Source organism: Leptodactylus fuscus, chromosome 1 (assembly GCF_031893055.1).
Source record: "Leptodactylus fuscus isolate aLepFus1 chromosome 1, aLepFus1.hap2, whole genome shotgun sequence".
NCBI classification, from domain to species: domain Eukaryota; kingdom Metazoa; phylum Chordata; class Amphibia; order Anura; family Leptodactylidae; genus Leptodactylus; species Leptodactylus fuscus.
The window spans coordinates 48107749-48134465 of record NC_134265.1 but is presented as its reverse complement, the minus strand read 5'-3'; the positions used below and the strand labels follow the sequence as shown (position 1 = coordinate 48134465).

At 43.2% G+C, this 26717-nt stretch overlaps 1 protein-coding gene across 2 annotated transcripts in view; it reads right to left on the bottom strand.

Annotated features, from left to right (window-relative positions):
- ERBIN (erbb2 interacting protein) overlaps nucleotides 1-26717 on the bottom strand; it is a 172718-nt gene that overhangs the window by 85762 nt on the left and 60239 nt on the right. For both annotated transcript variants that reach the window (XM_075269806.1, XM_075269807.1), the window contains exon 3: nucleotides 22309-22362. The gene's annotated coding sequence lies outside the window, so the exon portion shown is untranslated. The remainder of the gene's footprint in view (nucleotides 1-22308; nucleotides 22363-26717) is intronic.

The following is a 26717-nucleotide window of genomic DNA, read 5'->3' as shown; positions in this document are numbered from 1 at the left end:
AGCCTCTCGGAGACCCATAGCGTCACAGTAGGGTGGTGTCAGCAGCCACTTTAGTGGTGCCAAACTCTGGGATATCACATGTGAAAATTGAGATTTTTCACTCTGGTGCTTGTCAGGAAGGTTGACCATGGTTTAATAAGACTACCTGTTCAATTGCAGTGTTTATATTGTTTACGGGATTCCCTTGTATACACTAGTACAGTGATGGCGAACCTATGGCACGCGTGCCAGAGAGGGCACGCAGAGTCCCCTCTGCTGGCACGCGTGCTGTCGCCCTGATCGCTCACTAACGGCGAATCCGATGCAGGATTCCCCGTTAGTGAGCGATCGCTGCCTTCAGCTGGTTGTGCAAATGCGCATCCAGCTGAAAGCTGTCAGTGTAGCTCAGTGTAGGCCACGCGTACTACGCGGCCTACACTGACTACAGAGTGTGACCTCTGAACAAGCGCGGGCGTGATGACGCAAGTCATCAGCGCGCGCAGTGAACAGAAGAGAGAACACCCGGCAGCTCTTCAGGTAACTATATTGTGTTTGTTTGCACTGTCAGGGGAGGGGGGCAACGGTAGACATTTCATGTTGTGTAGGAGGGGGCTACTGTAGACTTTCATGCTGTGTGGGTAGGGGGCTACTGTGGACCATTTTATGCTGTATGGGAGGGGGCTACTGTGGACCTTTCATGTTGTGTGGGAGGGGGCTACTGTAGACTTTCATGCTGTGCGGGTAGGGGGCTACTGTGGACCAATTTATGCTGCTACTGTGGATCTTTCATGCTCTGTGGGAGGGGGCTACTGTGGACAAGTTCATGTTGTGTGGGAGGGGGCTACTCTGGACCATTTCATGCTGTGTGGGAGGGGGCTACTGTGGACCATTTCATGTTGTGTGGGAGGGGGCTACTGTGGACCATTTCATGTTGTGTAGGAGGGGGCTACTGTGGACCAGTTCATGTTGTGTGGGAGGGGGCTATTGTGGACCATTTCATGTTGTGTGGGAGGGGGCTACTGTGGACCAGTTCATGTTGTGTGGGAGGGGGCTACTGTGGACCAGTTCATGTTGTGTGGGAGGGGGCTACTGTGGACCAGTTCATGCTGTGTGGGAGGGGGCTACTGTGGACCAGTTCATGCTGTGTGGGAGGGGGCTACTGTGGACCATTTCATGCTGTGTGGGAGGGGGCTACTGTGGAGTATACAGGTATAATCCTGTGTGGGGGCCACTGTGGGCCAGATTGTACTGTGTGGGGGGCCACTGAGGGGCAGATTGTACTGTGTGGGGGGGCCACTGAGGGGCAGATTGTACTGTGTGGGGTCCCCTCACTATGTATATCACACAGTATTTGTTTCATAGCAGACGTGAAATTAGTACAGGATGTAATAACATTGCACGGTAACTATAAAACAGATCCTGTGCGATGTAAATAGTGAAAATTAATTGTTTAAAAGTACAGAATGCAGAGACCTTTACCTTTCAGTACAAGATCTGTAAAGCCCCAGTCACATGACTGTAATTTGTAGGTCCGCAATTGTGGACCCACAGAGTTTTAAGGTTAAATTGCCGTGTTGGCACTCCGTGATAATTTATTTGGTTTTGGGTTGCAGTTTAGGCACTCGGTCTCAAAAAGGTTCGCCATCACTGCACTAGTAGTATCTACTCTATAAAATCTTTATATATGAAATAAGGGAATCAATCCCTCGTACAGGGTACCTGTTAACGCTTTTTATATAGATTTCTTTGAAAATACTTCTGTTCTCCTTTCTTCGCCGTGCAGTTCCTCTGTTCCATGTTCAAATGACAGAAATGGAAGAGGAATTGAAGGTGGACAATAGTCTCCGATCCCTCTTTCATTCACTATAATGAGCCTAATTCAGCACAGTGTCTTGTGCTATGGGTTCTGTGGCTGAATCAGCTCTGGAATCCACAAACAAGATTGGGCAGGGTGCTTCTTTATTTCAACATCCTCCTTCAATCTCTGCTTCTCATTGAATACAATAGAAGGTAAAATCAAGGCGCAATTTGGTGAGGATTTTGAGTCGGAAACAGCCCCAAGATCAGCACCAAATTCTACCACGTAAACATACCCTTAGGGCTAGTTCACACGTAGTTAGTCTGGATTTTGACACGGGAAGCCTCGTCAGAATTCGAACCAAAATGCGCCTGTCGCGGCTTCCGACAGTCGCGGCTTTCCAAATGAATGGGCCTAGTCCAGAGGGATTGTCTTGACGCGGAATCGCGTCAAGATGGGCAAGGTCGCTTCTCTTTTCCGCGAGAGGTAAAATACCGCTCAAAGAAAAAGGAAATGGCCAGCTCCCATTGAATCCAATGGGAGGCGTTTTTTTTTTACACGGACTCCGCATCAAAATCCGGACCAAATAACTACGTGTGAACTAGCCCTTATTCCGCCTGGATAAGTATCAATAAATTGGAGGTTACTAGAGATGAGCGAGTACTGTTTGGATCAGCCGATCCGAACAGCACGCTCCATAGAAATGAATGGATGCACCTGGTACTTCCGCTTTAACGGTGGCCGGCCGCTTAACCCCCCGCATGCTGGCTACGTCCATTCATTTCTATGCGAGCGTGCTGTTCAGATCGGCTGATCCGAACAGTACTCGCTCATCTCTAGAGGTTACCAAATCCCCTATGTAATCCCTGTACACCAACACTATCAATTGGTGCCAACAGTACCAGACTCTGCAGAAACACCCCCTACTGACAAGGGTAATGGTAACACCCAGTTAATATTTGATATACATTGCCAGGATATGAGATAAGTTATTACATCTGTAAGGGAGGTTTACATACAGACCTGGCAGGTCAGCTTTCCACTTGACCCCGAGATAATGACAGATATAACCTTTGTTTCTTTTACAGATTTATTTACATAGCCCGAATGACATTTAAATGGTTCAATGTGTACAAATAGTTGAAACTCAGCCAACATCAGTTTTATAATCCTTCTCCATTGTCTAGAATTGAGAAGGAAAGCATTAAAAAAATAAGCATTATGAGTACCTACTGTAGTGGTTTGGATAAAATTAAGAAAAAAAAATAAGACACCCCCATATAAGAATAAGAGTCAACACCATGATAGACGAAGGACTTTGGGGGAATTCATTATTACATTATACCTCTTTTTTTGAGACTTTTTAATCACCACTTAATAGTTGTAATTCATCTCACGTGGCGTTCTTGCGCTACTTTCGCCACTTTTCTCAAACTGGGCAGGGTCATAGGCCATGTCACATTTGTGGCATAAATGACGGCAGAATGTTGTCAAAGATTTTAGCCGATTTGTATAGATTCCCAGGGGATGCCACTAATACGTAGTGGGGTGTACGTCTCATCGTGAATTGAGCACCTCCTCTGCTGATGCATAGGACATCAAGATCGACATAGAAAACACCATCGATGAATGCTTTTCCATAAGTGACTGTAGGCAAAAGTTATGGCTTTAAATTTAATGGCTTTTGGCATTATCTGTTAAAACATATCAAGCTGCAGCAAGTTATCTATGTCACGTTAAATTTAGCAGCATCTGGTGATATGTATGAAAACTGGGTCAGGGGAAAAGTGATATAATAACTCATGGCAACCAACCAGGTAAAGAATTTAATTTATCAATGGGCCTTTGTAAGGATTGGGGCCTCTTTTCCATTGCACCAGTTGTTATACACTTCCTCCATTATATTCACCATATATACTACACGTGCAGGATTTGTTGCTTCTATTGTTACAAGAACAGATAGTAACTTGAAGGAAACTTTGAATCCATCAGATGCAAATTTGACTGATAACGTAGTCAGGCAAGTCACAAAAAGTCTATGGCCAATAGTTTTAAGTTCACTTTGCACTGTACTTGGAAACTAGTAAAGCTAGAACACGGAGCTGGAGGAAGTTTTAAACAAACTCAAGACAAATGCAGTTTTCTTAACCTGCATGCTGTGAAGCCATCGAGTGATGTGATGAAGTGGAAACACTACGATGTCATGGAGGTCTGAATATTATAAAGACAGCATGATCACCTTAGATACTAACCACTCAATAGTCCTGATAAATAGCTGTAAGGACAGACTGGAAGCTCTACTTCTACTTCTATTAACGCCAAAGACATGTGCTCTGCAGGGCACATTTATGGTTTTGCTGCTGGAAGTCTACATCCTCATTCATATATAGCTTGCAACTGGACCTGGAGATTTTACTATCAGTCTAGTTGCCATACAAGTGTATTATATGATTGGAGGACACAAGTGACACCAGTCTTAATAAAGTCCCCGACTGGGGGGAGGCACGCCTGAATTATTAAGAAGCTTCGGCCTATTAATAAATTCAGCCCACCACCATGAGCCACAATGCAAATCTACACCACTGGCATGCGTTATAATAAATATGCTGGCCCAAGTCATGCCCGCTCTCCAATGTGGGATATCTTTGGCACAAGAAAGAATTGCATACCAAAGAAGCAGCACAATAACATCCTTTTACACCACAAGACGGGCGTAGATGGGCTGATAAAAAAACCCCCAAATGTGTTGCTATTTAGCCAATTGCCTAAATATTAGTAGTTGTAAAACAGCTAAATTGAGGAGAGTAGAAGAATATTGGGTAAGAAAAAAATGGCCAAAACCCTACTCACCCACCCTCAGGGACAAATGGCGGGATGGATTCATAGTTAGCTATGTATCATAGGATCCCAATAGAGATGAGTTAAGTATCCAATATTTTTTTTATTTTTACTATTGCATTGTGCTACACGTGGCTATGCAGAGTTATTATGGGATCCTTTAATTTACTTGTTAAACTGGGGTGGGACCCTATCCTATAGACAACCGTAGGTGCCGGTCACACCTTTACCTATAGGGTCAACACACCAGCAAACGGTGCTGAAGGCAGCTGAGCATTTTTCTTACAGTTTCTGTATCAAGAGCCTCTCTCTGTTCTGGTCCATAGTTGGAGATCCTAAGCTGGTCCATCTATATGGACAATTAGGATATATGGACAGGGGTTGCATACCAACATCTGAAATTTGTGAATTAGAGTCTAAGCTTCGGTGCTTGAACATTAATCTTGCAGCAAATTGGTTTCAAATTTACCAGTCCCTAAAAACTTTAACATTTCCATGGTCATGGAAGCCAAAAATTATGTAAGTGGTGTCGGTATATAGAACGCACTCGCCATCATTTACAGCCCTTCTGAGAATAGAATGGCTTATTTTAGGATTTATGGTATAATGAGAAGATGAAAGGAGAAAACTGAAATACGGGAACATAGAACTGTGTAAGGAAATAGATAAGACTCCTGTTAGTTATGAAGGGAAGTGTAACGCACGTTACGGAACGTGAAGGAGAGAAGCATTTCAGGCATCAGACATTCCTCAGACACCTCTTCTGTTGTGAGAAGGGTGGAATTATATGAGGAGGCGGAAGCAAAGGAATACCAAACAAAAGGCAAGAAAGGGAGTAACTTCCTCCTGAGCATCTAAATTCAGAGATGCAAAACTTGTAAGGCGTATGCACTGGTGTAGCTCCATACCAAGATCAGGAAGTGTGTATATATATACAGCTGGTTAAGTCAGTGACATTTATACAGTACACAAGAAACTAATACACAGTAAGGTTTTATATACAGTATATCAGTAAAAAATGGCAAGAATGACGCATGGATGATATACAAATTCGTATCTGTGTGTCATCCATAGTTTTAACTGACCTATACACTGAAATGAATGGTCAGAAGCACGAATACGGACAGGTATAGGACTGGTTCCATATGTTGTGGCTCTTCACTATGGCCCAGAAACACAGCCACAAAAACTGTGGCTGTGTGTATTGGCCCATAGAAATGAATGGGTCTGTTGTACCTTATCCGCAATTGTGGCCATGTCCATAGTAAAAATCAGATATATGGCAGAAAATGTATATCTAATAAAGTACTTCAAGCATTACATCAGCAGATTATCATACATTGTCTAAATATACAGAACTGGTGAACAAGAGAATTGTCCCATAGAGAATGATGGTGTGTGCAAGAACAAGGACCATTTCCACCTTTCTCACGTTGCTGACTTTGAGTGTTAGACCCCTTGGTTGGTAAGGCACTCTCTGTTACGGTGTGTAAGACCTGGTCGGCAGAATAGCAGGTAGGACCAGCAGAGGAGTGTTAGGGTTTCATAACCAAGGTGTGAGTGGTGTCCAACCTAATGAGTAAACCGTACCTAAAAGGTTTGCACCTTCATGACTCATGGTGTCACGCTGTAGGGTAGGACTATAGCATCCTCAGTCTCATTGGCATATTCACATGAAGCTCCACAGCTGGGGTCACCTGAATCAAATGGTGTTTTCTCCTTGTGAATCGGTGATTTTGTTGACAGAATATCTCTATATTTGTCAATATGTAAATGAATTCTTTGGAGCAATGAGGGCGTTGTCATTGCTCCAAAGAGGCGAAACTCTCTTTGCTTCCAAGAGCTCATTTGTATATTCATAAAACCAAGGGCAATGGATGCACCGATTCTCAAGGGGGAAACGCAGTTGGATAGGATAGGGTCACCTGGATCAATCTGCAGGGTTGGGTTGATATGCTGAGTTCTGGTGACAGAATCTCTTCAAGGTGTTGGTTGTCTCAAATGCACAAAAAAAACAACCCACTAGGTGTAAACAGGTGCAGGACACCTATAACAATCCCCACTGTGCCCTTCTTTTATGTGGTACCATTAGTCAAACCCGGAGCTCTGACAACATGGGGTAAGCTTATAAAATCTTCTAAAGGTCTTCAAAACAAAATCTACACTGAAATCCCCAAAGTAGAAACAATAGTATTTATCAACGACGCTGGAGATAGGATGTGAATATTTCCAAACGAGGAAACCACGTATAGTAAACAAGAACCAGAAATACTGCGCTGAAGAAAAGACGAGCCGCCCAAATAAGTGAACTGAAGTAGAAAACTACAACCAATGGGCTCCTCCATGCACAGCCGACATACAAACCTCCATTGTCTAGAACCATAAACAACCACACAGGCCATTAGAAATCAAAGCCCAACATTTTACTTACAGCTTTTGATGAAATCCTTCAATTCAATAAGTGCTAACGATAGTACTTAAGATGAGTAAGAGAGCGTTTACCGAGGAACCACAGGGCAACAATAAGAGAATTACAAAGCCCAAGAAGTCAGGATCATTGACATGCTCTATTACTCTGCTTCTTGAGACATGAACTTGTCCTTAATGTAATAGGGTAACAGCTACGTAAATTCACTTTCCAATTCCAATGGGTACACAATCAGAATGGGGTTAAGAAAAAGTTAAAGATCCCTCACTGCTTTATTCAGATACTGCCCTGTATATTTTTTAACCCATTCAGAGAATAAACTTTTTTCCCTGCTGGACAATCCCTTGAAGCAAGTCATTAATGTGAAGCTTATTACCAATGACAGTCATCAAGTCCATGGTGCCAAGCATGGTGAGCTATAAAATAGATAGGAATGATCCTTTTTGCCACAATGGTCATTGTTTTGAGGGGTTTTTAGTGGTTCAGGGGTTACCTTTTTGATTTCCACATCTTTGAGTATTTCATTGGGTCATTTTGGTGATGGTCAGTCAACAGCTATGACTTCTCCTAAGCATAGGTGAATACCAAATTTGGTTTTTTTATAAATGGTTTGCGTTGGGGGAAGAAAAGCCAAACGTTACTCGGTTTCCAAAGACTGGACACATTATGGTGATATTGGCCTGTCCCAATACGGATTACATTGTAAAAGGAACCCACAAAATTATTGTATTCTATCGACCAAAGTCTAATGTCAGAGCACAGATTTACTTAAGCTTCTTTACTAACTTTGAAGCGGTACAAACCATAAAAAATACTACTTTATTTCTGGCATGAGACAAGTAAATGTATGGCTTTGCACATTGGTATTAATTTACCCTTTAGATTTTTCCATCTCTGATTTTCTAATGTGTATATCGAAAAGAAGGTTGCTAGTTCTCATTGCCTGGGGTAACAGTCAGATCGTGCTCTTGCTTCCAGCTTTGTACAATGTAGAGCACACAGGGGAGCCTTGTCATTTCCAGGTGCAACAAAAACAACTCTGCCTGTTTACGTAAAAACATCCTATAAAGTCACCGGCGAGACCTAGAGTGTAATAAACAATACATATAAAGCTGGAAATTCACATGTGGGCACAATATCCGGAGAAAAATCACTAAATCCAAAATGCAAGCTTCCATATTTCAGAGAGAAGAGAGAGAAATAACATTGAAATTGCAGAGTAATTTTTTTTCATATTACAGATAAGGAACTTTTTTTTTTTTTTTTTTTACTATAAATACAAAAATTGGAAAACTTTTACAGTCTCTCTTAAGGGGGTTTAAAGAGGCTGGGAAAGACCACTTTGGAGAGTCATTAGCTGAATGGTTATTTTCTATGTGTGCAGATGAACCCGACAGTAGAGATTGCCCGGGCACATGGGCAGAGGTATGCTTAGTATGACCCCTGCTTTGCTTAAGGAAAGGGGGCTTCAGAATCCACCAGTGATGTATTCAGCTCTAAGTTTACATGTAGTATCATGTGGTGTCATATAAATGAATACATATGTATCCATATTGTGTACAATCACAGTCACCTGTGGGTCAACAGAATAATGAGTAGACGGTACATAGATGACATTTTTTCCATGTGTCTTATCAATTGAATTGACAAGACTAAGTCACAAAAACAGACAGGACCAGAACCTTCTCCATATGCTGCAGCTCGCTCCTTCGACCACCACACTGATCCATAAAGAAGACGATCATGTGGATGGAGCCATAAAAAATTAATGGGTCTGTATGCTATCTGTGGTTATGGACTGCAAAAAATATAGTCATGTGCAAGGGGGACTTACATGGACAGGTATGATATACCAGATGGCAGTCCTTCGTTTTATCAGTCCTTCATTCTGACCTATATAGAGGACTCCCAAGATGCAACTCTTCCCCTATGATGTCCATGTGATTCTTTTACTATCCATGGCTAACCAGTAAAAACTAAAATGCATTTTATATAGTTACAAACTTTAATATCCAGATTTCCTAAGAATAGTAAGAAATAAATAAGGCTTTCAGAAATCTATTTACGTGGCAGATTGAGAACACGATGACAACTTCCCAGTGGTAAGTGAATATACTGTAGATAATAGCTTTATAAATAAAGTCATAGACAAATGTCTTACATTAGGATAAGTCAATGAACGCCCTGACATTTAAAACCAACAACAGCTGAAGAGACCAGAACAAATGCAAGCAATATTAGACTACTGTATAATAGAAGTAATCTCTTTAGAAGAGGACATTAATGCTGGGCTGACTGTAATGCCCAGAGGATTACTTCATAAATTGTGACGGAGGCGTCATTAGGGAAGAAAAGCAAGAAAACGAGGCTGGAAAATATTAGGCTACGATTATCACTGAACCTTCTCTATGCTAAAAGAGATGTCTCATAAAAAGACTACCCCTATTCCTTATCAAGGAGAAGCCCATTTCGACCACTGCAAAGTAAACGCCCTTTCTCCAGCAAAATAAACTGTACTGCACTTTTCTCTCCACATTTTTCGTGCGGAAACCACACGGACCCCATTATAGTTCTGCGGGTTTCCTAAAGTAACCGCTTTTTTATGCGGATTAGGTTTCTGTTCAGGGGGGTCTCCAAGCGGACTCCCCCCAACAGAAACCCATGCGCAGATGTGAACCAGGCCTGACAGTATACAGCATGTTGTATATAGAGACTACACACTACAAGGTGCTATAGAGACACTACTGTGACTAGATTCCCCTCTCTACTTGATCTGACGTTCCTTGAAATTACAAAATATAAATCATTTGTATATAGAGTAAGTAAAACATAAAATCTCCCCCAAAAAATACATCTACAGAAAAAGAAGTCTAAGGGAAAGAGTCATAGCTAAGGCTAGGTGGATTACCAATCTCAATGCCATCTCAATTTAACCCTAACTGAATCAGAAGTAATGCAGGAACAATCAATACAGCTTCATAGCTTTTGCAAAAAAACAAGGTCTTCAGAGGTTTCTTGTAGACACGTACATAAAACAGTCTACAAAAATAAGTATTACAGCTTAAGAACGATACCGCCGAGCCCAATTAAAAGGAAATAAACTACTTTATTTATATTTACTAAAAGCTGCGGCTCTTACGGTTCTATTTTTTAGGAAGATTTTAACAATTTGCTATACAAGAACAGAAGGTAACTGCGATGGAATAAGTTAAAGGGGTGGAAGTTCTGGAACCTCTTTCCAACGCGGCACAGCTCTAGCCAATCATAGCGTCACAATAAATGCATAACACATACAATACCCGGTATCTTATTATTTTTAATCTTTCTGAAGATGTTCCTTACAATGCAAAATGATCACTACCGGTATCACCATCCCCTACACGGAATTATTCATTTCATGTTATGAGCCCAAGCTGCAAAATGGACAGGAATAGGACATGTCCTGAGTTTTGCCCCAGGCTCGTAGCCCCCTACACATAAATGTGATAATACACAGACACGTGTATGGGGCCACAGAAAATAAAGGGTGTGCTAGCTAGAAAAAAAAAAAAAAATACAAACTTGAACACTGATGGAGCCTAAAGCATCCAGAGACCATTCATATACATTCTGGGTAGGGAGGAGGGTTTGATGTGTACACAAAGTGAGGAAGACACCTATACAAAATTAATATACTGGATAAGAGGAAGAATGAATTGATCAATAAAACTGGTAAAAATGCAACAGAATCCATGATAAAACATACTATATATATATATATATATATATATATATATATATATATATATATATATATATACACATATATATATATATATATATATATATATATATATACCCGTACATCTAACAATGTCTTTATGAGCATGTACTCAACATAGAAAACATGTTGTCGCCTTCATAGTCGATGCAAAAGTATCAAAACACTTACTGCATAGAAGCAAAAAATGAGCAAAGAAATCAAAAGGGTCCCAGTGAGATTCCCCACATGCCCTCCCTCAGATCCTGAAAACTATCACATTTTCTGGCAAGCGTCAGCCGCACTGCTGGAAAACCAAAAGTATGTAGGAATCCTGAGGAATATGGCGAGGAGCCAGCGAACAAATCATCACTGACTAAGTGCAGGCAGGAAAGGCTTTTTCTCCCTCCTCGAGCCGCCTGTGGATATCAGGCTGAGTATGGTGTGTGTCAGTGTGTGCTCGCTGCTTACACAAGGTGACTGAGGACAAGGCCGGGGACTGGGCACAGCAACACAACCAAAAGGCTCAGGGAGCCAAACAGCTTAGGGCTCTTGTCTTCCTTCCAGGCCAGAGGTGCGAAAATGACTGCAATGAAAAGTAACATCCAATGGACTGGGCTCCGGTATATAAGACTATACAGTATATATTCTCTGGTGAAGTGTATTATCATACTATATTATAACAACTATAAAAACGCAAGCAATTCTAAAGCAATAACAGTAGGCTATAAGGTTCTGAGTGGAGTTACTATTATTACAGTCCCATTCATTTGGTCTTTTCTCTTTTAGGTAATGTAGTTATTTTGTGGGTAAATTATAGGGAGTCTACCACCACCAAAAAAAACCCACACCACTTGTATGGAGTTGTAGGGATGGTTAGTGGTGAAGCGAACAAATGCAATCTTACCAAATGAGCTGCCCAATGTACTTGGGGCATCACCAGCCTGCCAGATCACTGGCCTGTGGCCACCACCCAATACCATCCCGTAAAATAAGGATTGACAGGTCCTGATGTGCGGCAACCACAGAAGCGCTGAGCAGCTCATATAGATTGAAAGCGGATATTCTTGGCATGAAGGTTGCACTTTGACACACAAAAAGTATGATCACTATGACCCTAATAGCCCCTATACTAGCATATAAGTGGCTTACTGGTGTCAGACAATCTTCTATCTGTGCAATGGTGGGTTGGCTAGCACAAGATTTTAAAAGGAGTCTACCACCATCAAAATCACTTGTATACCCCATATATATGCAGTTGTGGAGATATAGTGAACGTACTGTTTGTGCATCAAAGAAAAATAAACTCTTATTCAAATGCAAATGAGCTGTTCGGTGCACCCATTATGTGGATACGCCTCCTGGTGCACCAGCCCTGACAGAATGGCTGATCTGTCCCCCTGAATCATACATGTACCAATAGATCAAGAGCAGGTGCCGCTGCTACATGATAAACTAGAAAGTATCGGAGACATCTGTGCGGAGTTTGCCTGTTGTTCTCATGTATGGTGGTTTAGGCTTGGTTCATATCTGTGTTCGGGTTTCCGCTTGGGGACCCCCCGAACGAAAACCTATCCGATCTATACCAGTCAGAAAATGGCGTAGATTTTCTGTATAACTCAACTCAAAAAGTAGTGCGAGTTATAATAAATGGGCCTCACTCCTCCCACATTTGCAGAACGTAGAGAGAAAGGCATCGAATGAGGCATTTGGTGCAACAAAGTACCTTGTGGCAAATGGGCACCACATCATTACCAGAATACTGGCATACATAGATTATATCATAAATCCCTCCATTGCATTCATGGTCACAGAAATGTAGATAAGATGTAAGGTAGAACCATTACGGTGCTGTTGTAGGGGTAACACATCCACTTCTCTCCTCCCTCGCACATTCAATGACAGATGAGATCCTGACAATGTATCTGAACACAACTCTGGACATTTTTACAGGGAAGATTTATTGGCAGCAAAGTTTCCAAGTCCCGTAATCCCCTCAATATTATAAAGTATCGGAGCTTCAGTCCATGGAGGAATTTGTTGTAAATTGCTTAATGCATCATCCTGGTATCACGCCAGAGACAGGCACATTAAACATTACGATAAATCTCTATGATAACAGAAGATTTTTAACAATATTTTTAAAGTGCGCCAATGAAACCAACCTGCAATTACAACATGACCGGGCCTGTGCGAGCTGAGAGCGCCACAGGAAATGCGATGTTCATTGTCAGTGAGCAAATCACAACCCAATGAAGCAGAAATGTAAAATAAACTATGGACTGCATGCACAGCTTGTGGGCTCAGACTAGGACACGTATTACACTGAGCTCGGCATCTATATATACTAAAGGCGCAGCCACAGTGCAAAATCTGGAATGAGAGCCAACCTTACCTTGTGCCATTTTATTTAGTGTGTTATGGGGCTCCCCAGGGGTCTGGTAATGTCTGCTACCGCTTCACCCTCTATAGCTACACCCCTGCACTATACCCTTCACTTGTATATATAATGTTACGCATTATAATAAAAAGGGTCATCCAGGACTACGATAATGATGACCTATCCTTATAGAATTGGTGAAGTCCAACACCTGGCCACTAGAGATGATCGAGTAGGTATTTGATCGAATAGTCGAATATTGAGCTCTACTCGAATCAAATTTTTGAATATTTCACTACTCGCTCATCTCTACTTTATTCCTAGTTTCTGTCCCACCTCCCCTGCATAGTTATTGGTGTAAAAAAAAGCGCCAGGGAAGGTGGGAGGAGAATTGAATTTTTATTGCGTTTACCACGTGGTACTCGACGGAGTACGAATATTTCAAATACCGTAATATTCGATTGAATACCTACTCTATTGAATACTACTCGCTCATCTCTACCGGTCACCCCTCCCACCAACCTGTTGTTTAAAAACCTGTATGCTTGGAGAAGTTCCACTTCACACCCATTGCTCATGTTGAAGCTCAGTCCCTTACAAGTGATTGGGGCTCATTGGCAATACCAAGCACAGCCACTATATAATGTACGGCGCTGTGCTTGGTAAGAAGATAAGAGGTCACAGCACTTACCTTAGCCCCTCGGCTGATCGGTGGGAATGCCAGGTATCAAGCATCTTATGTTGGGTTCACACTAGCATTCAGGTTTTTGTTCTTTGGGTCCTGCTTGCAGGACTTTTCTCTCTGTATATTTTAAGTGTAAAGAGGAGCAGAGATCCCAAAGTCAACCAGTGCAAGTGTAACATTGATGACCTTGGGGAACCTACGGGACCCTAGTAGTGTAGTCTAAACTCCAGAGCAGATGTGAACCCAGCCTGAGCCTATTTTGAAGTCCAGTTTGCCCTGGTAAAATTGGGATCATTGGTATATATGAATACAGGCTCCTGCACATGGCTACTGTCAATCACTGTGTGTGGGCAGAGTCCTCCAGACTCTTACTACCTCTCCTAGGACTCCTGTAAGGATTTACCCTGCTTTTTAAATCTGGCTCCAAACCATATGAAACTAAGTAAATGTTGATTATCTACAGCATCTGGCTCAGTGGGTAAATAGCCATAGATATTTTCCAAATCTCTTATACTGGCTGCCGTAACTTCAGAAATATGTTCTCTTTCCACGGTTATTCACGTCATCTGTTCCCCCAACTGAAAAATGTAGTCAAGTTCAGGCAGTGCAGCCGCCCAGGGAGTGGCTGTTCTGTACTTTCACAACTCTGTTTCCTGTGTTGGGGCAGGTGCCTCTAGGCCACGGACACACAGTAACTAACAATACAATAGGCTGGCACATTTTGTCCAGGACTTAATTTAGGGTTGGTCATCCATAGTGAAGTCCTGGACAACCCCTTTAAGATTTCTGATGGCCACATCAAAACATTCCCAATAGACCTTCCAGTAACACTGAATACAACACATTGCAGTTGTATCAGGGGGTTTGCAGAATTGTGGTATCACAACTAGAAATGCAATATGCCTACACATTTTACACTACCGTGTTCGTATCCCAAGACTTAGTCAATCACTATTACGAGTAGAGTACACGATTTACCAATGGTAGTCATTATCTGCCATTTCCTTTAAGAACATAAACAAAGCCATATCTGTTTTCATGATCTTGCCAGATCTCTAAGAGTCGTGGAATGGAATTTTGTCGGAATCGCCATCTGTAGCTCATTATTTGCATTACTCATTTATGTCGCAAAAAATGGGAAGCGGAGAACATTATCTTCATGTAAAGCTAGACAATCCTACAGACAAAGGGATATTCTTGAGGCTCAATTCATAAAATCATTAGTCCTGTAGTTATATTATACCTGTGATCTCTCCCATATATATATATATATATATATATATATATATATATATATATATATATACATACATATACACACACACACACACACGAGTCCTGACTACCACCCCACTCAGGCTGTATCAGTGTCTGTACACAGAAGACTGTCAATCACAGTCTGTGGGCAGAGACATCCGGACTCTCACTACCTCTGCTAGGAGTCCTGAAAGGATTTACCTTGCTCTTTAAATCGTGCTCCAAACCATATGAATCTACAGATCACAGAGATCAGCTTTTCTCCCTTGGTCATATTCTGATCACAGACGGGGTAGCAGAAAGTCAAATTTCAATATACACAAGCATATGTGAGGCAGGGATGGCATTAGCGGTCTGCTAGGAGTGGAAACATATTTTTCAGGGTTTTTTCCAGCATTGTCACTGTGCTGTGACATCACTGGGTGCATTGTTCCCGTGCTGTGACATCGCTGGGAGCATTGTCCCCGTGCTGTGACATCGCTGGGTGCATTGTTCCCGTGCTGTGACATCGCTGGGGCATTGTCCCCGTGCTGTGACATCTCTGGGAGCATTGTCCCCGTGCTGTGACATCTCTGGGAGCATTGTCCCCGTGCTGTGACATCTCTGGGAGCATTGTCCCCGTGCTGTGACATCTCTGGGAGCATTGTCCCCGTGCTGTGACATCTCTGGGTGCATTGTCCCCGTGCTGTGACATCTCTGGGAGCATTGTCCCCGTGCTGTGACATCTCTGGGAGCATTGTCCCCGTGCTGTGACATCTCTGGGAGCATTGTCCCCGTGCTGTGACATCTCTGGGAGCATTGTCCCCGTGCTGTGACATCTCTGGGAGCATTGTCCCCGTGCTGTGACATCTCTGGGAGCATTGTCCCCGTGCTGTGACATCTCTGGGAGCATTGTCCCCGTGCTGTGACATCTCTGGGAGCATTGTCCCCGTGCTGTGACATCTCTGGGAGCATTGTCCCCGTGCTGTGACATCTCTGGGAGCATTGTCCCCGTGCTGTGACATCTCTGGGAGCATTGTCCCCGTGCTGTGACATCTCTGGGAGCATTGTCCCCGTGCTGTGACATCTCTGGGTGCATTGTCCCCGTGCTGTGACATCTCTGGGTGCATTGTCCCAGTGCTGTGGCATCGCTGGGTGCATTGTCCCCGTGCTGTGACATCGCTGGGGCATTGTCCCCGTACTGTGACATCGCTGGGTGCATTGTCCCCGTGCTGTGACATCTCTGGGAGCATTGTCCCCGTGCTGTGACATCTCTGGGAGCATTGTCCCCGTGCTGTGACATCTCTGGGAGCATTGTCCCCGTGCTGTGACATCTCTGGGTGCATTGTCCCAGTGCTGTGGCATCGCTGGGTGCATTGTCCCCGTGCTGTGACATCGCTGGGAGCATTATCCCCGTGCTGTGACATCGCTGGGAGCATTGTCCCCGTGCTGTGACATCGCTGGGAGCATTGTCCACGTGCTGTGACATCGCTGGGAGCATTGTCCACGTGCTGTGACATCGCTGGGAGCATTGTCCCCGTGCTGTGACATCGCTGGGAGCATTGTCCCCGTGCTGTGACATCGCTGGGAGCATTGTCCCCGTGCTGTGACATCGCTGGGAGCATTGTCCCCGTGCTGTGACATCGCTGGGAGCATTGTCCCCGTGCTGTGACATCGCTGGGAGCATTGTCCCCGTGCTGTGACATCTCTGGGAGCATTGTCCCCGTGCTGTGACATCTCTGGGAGCATTGTCCCCGTGCTGTGACATCTCTGGGTGCATTGTCCCCGTGCTGTGACATCTCTGGGTGCATTGTCCCCGTGCTGTGACATCGCTGGGAGCATTGTCCACGTGCTTTGACATCACTGGGAGCATTGTCCCCATGCTGTGAGATCGCTGGGAGCATTGTCCCCGTGATATGACATCACTGGGTGCATTGTCCCCGTGCTGTGACATCTCTGGGTGCATTGTCCCAGTGCTGTGGCATCGCTGGGTGCATTGTCCCCGTGCTGTGACATCGCTGGGGCATTGTCCCCGTACTGTGACATCGCTGGGTGCATTGTCCCCGTGCTGTGACATCTCTGGGAGCATTGTCCCCGTGCTGTGACATCTCTGGGAGCATTGTCCCCGTGCTGTGACATCTCTGGGAGCATTGTCCCCGTGCTGTGACATCTCTGGGTGCATTGTCCTAGTGCTGTGGCATCGCTGGGTGCATTGTCCCCGTGCTGTGACATCGCTGGGAGCATTGTCCCCGTGCTGTGACATCTCTGGGAGCATTGTCCCCGTGCTGTGACATCTCTGGGAGCATTGTCCCCGTGCTGTGACATCTCTGGGTGCATTGTCCCCGTGCTGTGACATCTCTGGGTGCATTGTCCCCGTGCTGTGACATCGCTGGGAGCATTGTCCACGTGCTTTGACATCACTGGGAGCATTGTCCCCATGCTGTGAGATCGCTGGGAGCATTGTCCCCGTGATATGACATCACTGGGTGCATTGTTCCCGTGCTGTGACGTTGCTGGGATCATTGTACCTTAGCTGTGACATCGCTGGGAACATTGTCCCCTTACTGTGACTTCGCTGGGTGCACTGTCCCCGTGCTTTGACATCACTGGGAGCATTGTCCCCGTGATATGACTTCACTGGGAGCATTGTCCCCATGCTGTGACATCACTGTCATTTTTGTGCTGTAATTTCAATATATGCATGGTTCCTGTACTGGGATATCACTGGGTGCATTACCCTTATACTGTGACATCACTGTGTACATGATTTTTGTGCTGTTAAAAAAATTAATTGTAGTGTAACATTACTGTGTATTCTGTGAACCAAAATGATCATAAATCTCATGGTGTAATGGGGTCCCTATTCCAAGTTTTGCTATGGTGCTCCAAGGTTACTTCTTAAGCCCCTGGCTCAGTGCAGTAAGAAGTTTGGTCTATTCCTTTTACTTTCCGATGGCGTTTGTACTGGGCTACAATATATTCCTATTACAGATATAGATCATTTCAGTTACATTATCGCTTCTATTACATTGGCTTGCTCATTCGCGTTTAAATAAGAGAAGAACAGATGAACAATATCCTAGAAAAACACCAAGGGAAATATCTTCTATATATTATTCAAGCAACTTGAATTGCATACTCCGATAAAGGAGGAATAGACTCTTAAGTACAAGGTCAAGAGTGCTGGTAAGGATCAGTGAGGAACACAAGAAAAGCATCTGTATTGTACTAGTGAGATGATTCACTGCAGTGTAATGAGCCAGAGGTGATGGGGCGCACAGGGAGCAGGCAGACCTCTATCCTTCTTCTACAGATAACCAAATGTACAGGAGGTGTTCGGTAATACATCACATTCCTCCCTGACACTCAGAGATTATAAAAGCTTGCAAATATGTAGGGGTCATCTGACAAGATGCTTGGTTTGAGCAGAGGGCAAGTAATTTACTGTCTCCTATAATCCAACATGTCTGCTGTTTTTTAGATCCTCCAAGGCTAGCCCCTATTATATGCCAAAAATGTCTAAGCAACAAATGGCTTGGAAATGTCTCACCCCAGAGATAAGCCAAGTTAAGGGCGGTTTGTCTTGAACCCTGATGAGAAGTCTCATTTTGGACAAGTTCTTTGCTAAATGCCTTTAGTTATTTGATATTTATGGAGTCGTTTGCTGAACATAAGTCAACTGCAGAATTATCCCTAATACCTTTCCAGGATGCAAAAAAACTTGTAGGACGAGATAAATTTTAACACCTGCAAGGGGTCAGGACTGCACATTAGGAGGGCATTCCTCATTTAGCACATTCTTCACTTTACACCTCATGTACACAGCCATTGATAGTTACTAGCTATTGTTAAAGCTAGCCAAACATGTAAGATGTTTGCAGACAATGGCAGCTTCAATGGGACTGACTAACCATTGAATCTGTATAGGAGTGTTATGACCCTGGCGGCACAATTATTGGCATCTCGGATCTTAAATGTGATAAGTGGGGAGATGAAAAGTTGGCACACTACATCTAGTGCACTGGATAAAGAAGCCTTACTTATATAGATGAAAGACTTCATATCTCCAGACGAGAAGAGGAAACTCTACATCCTACTGGGAGAAGAAGAGGCCACTGTGGAGATCGCTGCCCAATACGTGTCCAGCTGTCACCAAATAAGAGGAAGATGAGACTCCACGGACTGTTATATTTATCCCAATACACCCGCCCCCCCCCCCCCCATATAGCGGTCACCAACAAAGAGGAAGATGAGACTCCACGGACTGTTATACCCCAAACCAACCGCCCCACCCCACCTCCCCATATAGCGGTCACCAACTAAGAAGAAGACGAGACTCCATGGACTGTTATACCCCAAACCACCACCCCCCATACCCACCACTCACCCACCCGAATCCAACCCCCCCACACACACACAATCTACTAGCTTTGGCAATGCCAAATATCTATTCGGACGTACCAATAAAGCTTTTTTGATTTGATTTGAAGTCCTCCAGTGCCTCAATTATTAGATGTGCATAGAACAGTGGTGAAGCCAGAAGTCTTATTCCCCTGCCGACAACACAACTCTTGATTACATGATCGACTCTGCTGTACTCTATTTACAAGCAACAGGAGTAGGGCAGAGTCTGTGACATAACAGAGAGCCTGCAGGATGGCAAACTAGGCAGAACTCAGACTTTGCTGCCCAAAATAAACAATCGGGGTGCTATGGGACCCTCGTCTATATATGTTGGACTGCTTATCCAGTGCAGTGAATGAACGGTCACAACATTTCATCTCCAACCATAATCCTTTTACCATATCCAGTCCTTTGTTTTCATGGGTTACTTAGCATTGGCTTACTCTTCTCTTTCTAAATAATTAGCCAAGCATGCATTTTTATGGGAAAGTCTGGAGGAATAGCTGTCAGCCATATGAGCGTTTTGGCTGAAAGCTATATAAAGTTTACAACCAACTTAAAAGAATTTTCCAAGACTATGATAATGTGTGGTTTCCACACCTGACACTACACATACACATAAGATAGGTGTTTGCTGCACATCTGTCTTTCCTCCCTCCTCCATACACATTCATACGTGCCTAGGCTCAGTGATGGATGAATACCAATCTTGGCAAGGGGAAAAAAGAGAAAAAGGGGAGACCCTTATCTTCAAGAAGAAAAGAATCAGCAGCTGTAATCCAACAGTCCGATCCTTATCTCCCCTGACATCTGTCATCAGGGGGGTCAGGAGGCCCCAGAAACATAAACCTGTCAGCTGAAGTCATTGAAATCAGAGGGTTTGGCCAATATACACTTAATGTGGTCTTCAATATCTTAATTCCAGAAACCTCCTTAAGAAGTAACTATAGACCCTACAGTATCATTGCACTGATCACCTTACACAACCCAGCAGCAGTGAACATAAAATAAAGCTAATTCATACTTTCTGTATACAGACAGTAGTATCTTTTATATGCAGCTTAGACAGTAGTAATCAATGTAGTTGCCTACCATACAGAAAATAATAATATTACAAATAATAATGGTTCAATTAGATTTCTGGTTTTTACACCATCAGTAATGCATTTGCTTTTCTTAATGATTTTATCTACAGGGAGCAGCTTTCCCGACCCTTACAAAGGATTTAATGATGTCCCGATATTCGGGCTAGGAGGGGTCAATCAATGGCTCATTCATCATCTGTGACGCACATGTAGCAGGAGAGAGGGAGAGAATGTGCTGAAGTTGGAGTTTCTAAAACTGGAATCCTGACACTTCATCATAAACATTTCTTATACTTTAACGGAATATTGTCCATTAGGATTCTCAATTTTGTGTCTCGTGCCTTTACCTGTAAGCTTAAAATAGTGACCATTGCTGCAGTGAGTGTCAAGCTTCAGCCTTCACAACCATGTACTGCTTCTGTTTTTACTATAGTCAGGGCGATTAGAAAACTTGCGCGTTCTGGTTGCACACAAAAGCCGATGGTTGGCACCAACTGGTGACATTCACCAAGACAAAAATCCCATTGAAACAAATGTTAGCATGAACACTGAGGCCGACTTCACATCTGCGTTCGGGTCATTCTGTTCCTGACTCCACATGAAAAATGCGGAGAGAAAGGCACTATAAGCACATTTTTTTGTGCGGAAAACACATGGACCCCATTACAGTCTATGGGGTCCACAGGTTTCGTAAGGTAACCACTTTTTGTGCGGATTCAGTTTCCGTTTGGGGGTCCCGAAGCGGACTTCCCAAATGGAAAACCATGCATAGATGTGAACCGGGCCGGATTTAAATTTTACTATTCGGAATGGAATAATACAGCCTTTCCAAAGGTATAAGCCTGTTTAGTGCGGATGCAAATTAGAGTATACTAGTCAAATGGCTGGTAACACTGTGGCTTCTCTGGGGGTGGGATCTCTGTGGGTGCCATGTCCTGTAGTGTTACCATCCACTTGGCTAGTATGCTCTAAGGGCCAGTACAGAATCTGAAGTCACTGTATAAAAGGCCTTTACGAGCTACCTGTATGGACATACTGTATGTAATATAGCTGACGTTCACTTGCCCATAATTCATTGGAGTCCAATGGCCAAAGAGAGGCGAGTCATTTAAGTGTAGGGCCCCGTCTAAAAAAGATCATGTGATCGCTGGGCTTATACAATTTGACCAGGATGTTACCAAGAACCTCATTTTCATGCATTTTTACAGTAATGCACTTGGTGCTAGCAAGTTTTCAGTAGAAAACCACTCTTAAATTCCCCACATTGTGTTAGCTGCTACATCTTGTCCACTGCACCACAGCATGAATACTGTCAGCAGTAAACAGCAGTCTGTATTCTGCTGACAGATCACTAAACAGCTCATAACCTTCCCGCAATCTCAACATCGAACCTTGGCCATTCTAGCATTATTGATTCCGACAACATTGCTTTGGGAAACTGCTACATAAGTAATTTCCCAACATATGAATGTGAAGTAAATCTATGCATTGCAAGACAAACAAAATAATAAAATAAGAAGTCAGTAAATTGGTGACAAAGACATCAGAGTTATCAGTTTGCAGTTACCCAGCTCTAGAGATTGCACAGCACAGTAGGGAGGGCTTCTGACTACAAGGTTTGCTTCTCCTCCTTGATGTAACATATTACACAGCTCAAGCTGCCATGTAGTAGAGAATGGTGCAAAACACAAAAAGTGCCAACAAGTTGAAGCAGACAGAGTTTAGGGTGCACTTACCTCTCTGTTTTATGCTCCCTGTTGTTTCCTCCCTGAGCTTGCAAAGCCAACATTCTGTGAAGACAAGCAAAGACAGTAGTGACGTTAATGTGAGCGTCTGCCATCAGCTTCACAATACTACAGAAGGAGGAAAAGAAGCCTCGCAACTTCCGTCTCAGTCAAATGCTCAGCCCTATCACCCCATCAGCAAGGGAAGTGGGAAAAGGAAAAAAGTAAGACCTACAATACAACAAACTCTTAGACTTCACCTAAAGCAAGCCCTTGTTGTACACTACAGATCAAGCAAGATAGGACTGCACAACACAGTGCACATCCTTGCAAAGTACTCTCTGGTGAGAAGTCGGCTGCGGTTAACCATTTGTGTAAATAATAAAGAGAGTAATAAATTCTATATTTATAGAGGGACACAAACATTCCAGTAAATTAAAGAAAATAGGTTAAAAAAAAAAAAAAAAAAGTGTTCCTCCGTTATGCCTCCTGGAAAAGTAAGGCCTTGGCGTTCGGGGCGTCCGAAAGGAAACCTATCTGCATAAAACAGCAGTTACCTAAGGAAACCCGCGGATCCCATAAACTATAATGGAGTCCGTGTGGTTTCCGCATGAGGCATGCAGAGAGAAAAGTCCTGCAAGCGAACTCCCCGAATGTAAACCAGAACGCAGATGTGAACCGGGCCTAAGAATATGTTGACAACTAGGTATTACAATTCCTCTTATCAGCAGGCAGAGATCTGAGAAAGGACACATACGACTTGTCATTTTATAGGGATTGCAGATAGTTACTAAAACAAACATGTCAGTAAACCTAATAGAGCCTTCAGATATTTATTTCTATACTTTAGGTTCATAAAAGCTAAGTTCATTTATACCATTTTTTTCTTGCTTTCTATCCACTGTCGGTGTTTACCATGATGCCATTTAGGTACACCTGCCATTCTGTCTATTCATGCCCTAATTTTTTTTTTTCAACTCTTACATGCCCTTTCCCTGCCTCTCGGTGAAATTTCCCCTGTTAACCTCAATAAGGAAGAAAACAAGCAAGGAAAGCTGCAAGTAAAAAAGCAATTGAGTTTTACAAGGAGCAGAAACCGTTCAAGGAACATTTCCGCCAAAAGCTTGGCAGAAGGATAAATACCATGAGCCAGCAGACAATTGTGTGAGGGCAGCAAGAAAGAAAAAAAATACAAGCCTACTGTCACCTAACTAATCTCTGCTGCTGGTCATCTGGCTCCTACAGGGCTATAGCATGTGATGTTCCTTGACATGAATGTAGACTGAAGCTGGCTGTATTGGTATGGCATATTAGATAGCTGTCAGCCAAACACTTAATTGATCAGCAGCAATTTCGCCACACCACTCTTATAAATGTGCATGCTCGGCTCGGCTGGACACACATTGATTTGCAAATAAAAATAAAAAGCAGCTGCCATGTGGTTTATCCCCCTTGAGAACAAATAGATTAACTCATCATGATTTTAACCCTTCTTATCCCACAATAATCTGCCTTCAGGGTAGCGTTGTGATACCCACTATGTGTATAACAGAAATGACTGGTCCAGCTGGAATTGGCAGGTACGGCTGACTACTTTTATATATATATCTATGCAATACATTTCTGGGTGACAATAAACAGAGTAACCATTGAGTATACTGGGAGCCTTGTAGAAGACGCCGTCGCCTACATACAGTTTTACTTATTTTGCTTGCTTATATAGCGCCATCATTTTCCATAGTACTTTATAGACTTGGTCAGTCACTGACCTATATAGGGCTCACAATCAGTAAGTCTTTGGAGTGTGGGAGGAAGCCCACGAGGGCAACATACAAACTGTTTGCTGATGTTGTCCTTGGTTAGATTTGAGCCTAGGGACTCCAACACTTCAAGACACTAGTGCGAACCACAGAGACTCCTTGACTATTTGGGGTCCTAGGAATGAGACAAGACAACCTCTACAGAACCACAATGGCAATCCCATGGGTTGGGTCCAGGTATAGCTCTATACTATCATATATAACAGAAGGTAGCACAAGGTTTGTAAAGGCCCCTCTTTATAGTCACATTTACCACAATTCCCTCCTCCCCACCGAACACAACCGGAAACCTCATCCTGTTCTCAGCACATATCACTTCACTACAAACTACTCTCTTCTTAAAATTTTACAACCTGCACAACTCAGAGCCAAACACTGGTGATATACATAACATTTTCATTGGATGAAATGGCCAATGGTCAGCCATAAAAGTAATAAGAACAGTTACCAAAAGTACTGCAATTCAGCCAAAAAGAATATGTTTGCTGAAAATATGAGTGTTTGACCACTTTTGGCTTCTCATTGACCATCTTGTGCAGGCTCTCTACACTTTGGGCAGTTTAGTCATTAATGTTGATGGTGGGATCGATTATACAATTGATCCCAATACGGAGTCTCTTCGTGGCTATCCAAAATTAGTATACTTCATCAGCTTAACTCCATGAAAATACTAAACATTATGGCAGAAGTTGAACCCACATGAGGTCCCGACAACTCTTTGGGCAACGACTTCAGGAGATGCTTTGCTGTCTCTGTAAGAGATGCAAATTAAAACTATGGTGATCCCCTTCAAAATCTGTCAGAGGGTCACCAAAGGAAGAAAACAAGCAAGGAAAGCTGCAAGTAAAAAAGCAATTGAGTTTTACAAGGAGCAGAAACCGTTCAAGGAACATTTCCGCCAAAAGCGGATATATATGTATAACCCAGACTCTTTGGTTTGCCCTCCCTTCATGCTTTAGGTATACCATGCCCACGGTCTTTGTGAATACAGTACTGGTGCCTGCAGTCACTTACGGCAATGGCATTGGAACATGCCCCCCAAAACATAAAATTAGGGGTTAAAAAGTTACAAACACTAGTCACCATGTCAGGGTGCCCATGTGGACTATTACTTTCTTCTACCTCCAAGGAGCAGGAGGAGTCATCAATGATATCTCTAGTCATGTCATGTTTCAAGGCTCTTTAATGGGTCGGACATTGACTTACAGTGTAGCTCCTTCCCTTAAGAGTTCAATACCGTAGAAAGGATGGTGAAGGGAGATCTGAAAGCAGGAAGATGTAGCGGCCAGCTGAAGAAGATCTGAAACCGTGAATATTGCATTATGGGGCTTTTACCAATAGTCTGCAATGTTCTATTAATACAACAAGGGCTATTGTATTTCTGTATAAATACGATTCCAAAGGAAATGATCTTTAAACATATTCCAGCCAGAGCAGCCGACAAATTCATTATATCTATGCCAAACAAATATTCAATTAATGTATCATCAGGGGAGCGGTATTACTGGAGTCTTTATTAGCTATCCAAGATGTGTGCAGAAAGAACATGCCTGCGATGCCACGCTACAATGAAACTGGATTCTATTAGTACCAATAATGAAATCCTATCGGCACACGAGGTTATCACTGGTGCTGTAAACAAATGCTTTGTCCAAAGCCGAGGCAATTTTATGATGCATATATGACTGTGTTCGTGTTACGTTTGTCCCCCCATAACCATACATATCCAAGTGGGAAGCAAACGTACGAATCTTTAGCCTATATGTTTTTGACTGATCCATAGCTTACCCAAAAATTATCCTTATAATAAATCTGGTTTCCTTCAACAGCTCTTCTTATGGATCCAAAACATGAATGTGAAAATATATACCATATGTTAGTATTGTTGGGATCCTATCATTAAAATGCAATTTTTTGTGACCAACATGTAGGAATAGCCTTACGAAAGGCTATTCTTCTCTTACATTTAGATGTCTTCTCTGTGCCACTGTTTGGTAGAAATCTCGGCTTTCGTCTGTATGCAAATGAGTTCTCTCGCAGCACTGGGGGCGGTGCCATGCCTCTATCTTCTTCTGGAACGTCCTCTTCACATGTCTTCTTCCGGCGCTGGAGTGAAACTTCTATGCATACGCAAGTCGGCTCTGCTGTCGGGCCTCGGGCAGAGCCAAATGCGCATGCCCGCCTGGTGTAACCGGCATTTTCTTGTGGCTGCTCACACAGTAAGCACCGTCCACAGTGCTTTTTGAGTGCTGGGGACCGCACCCAGTGCTGTGGGAGAACTCATTTGCATACCTAACGGCGGCGTGGAGAAGACATCTAAAGGTAGGAGAAGAATAGCCTTTCTTAAGGCTATTCCTACATGTTAGTCACAAAACATTGCATTTTAATGATGGGATTCCTTTAATACCATTTGTTGGAGGAGAGTAAGGTTAGGTTCACATCTGCACTGGAGTCTCCACTGCAGATTCCGACTAAAATCAGAGATGAGAAAAGTCCTGCATAGAGGAATATTCTCTCCCTGGTTACAGTATAAAACTGTGGGCAAACCCAGTGGATCCCATTTAAGCAGATAGGCTCTCCATCTTGTGGATCCCCCATGCA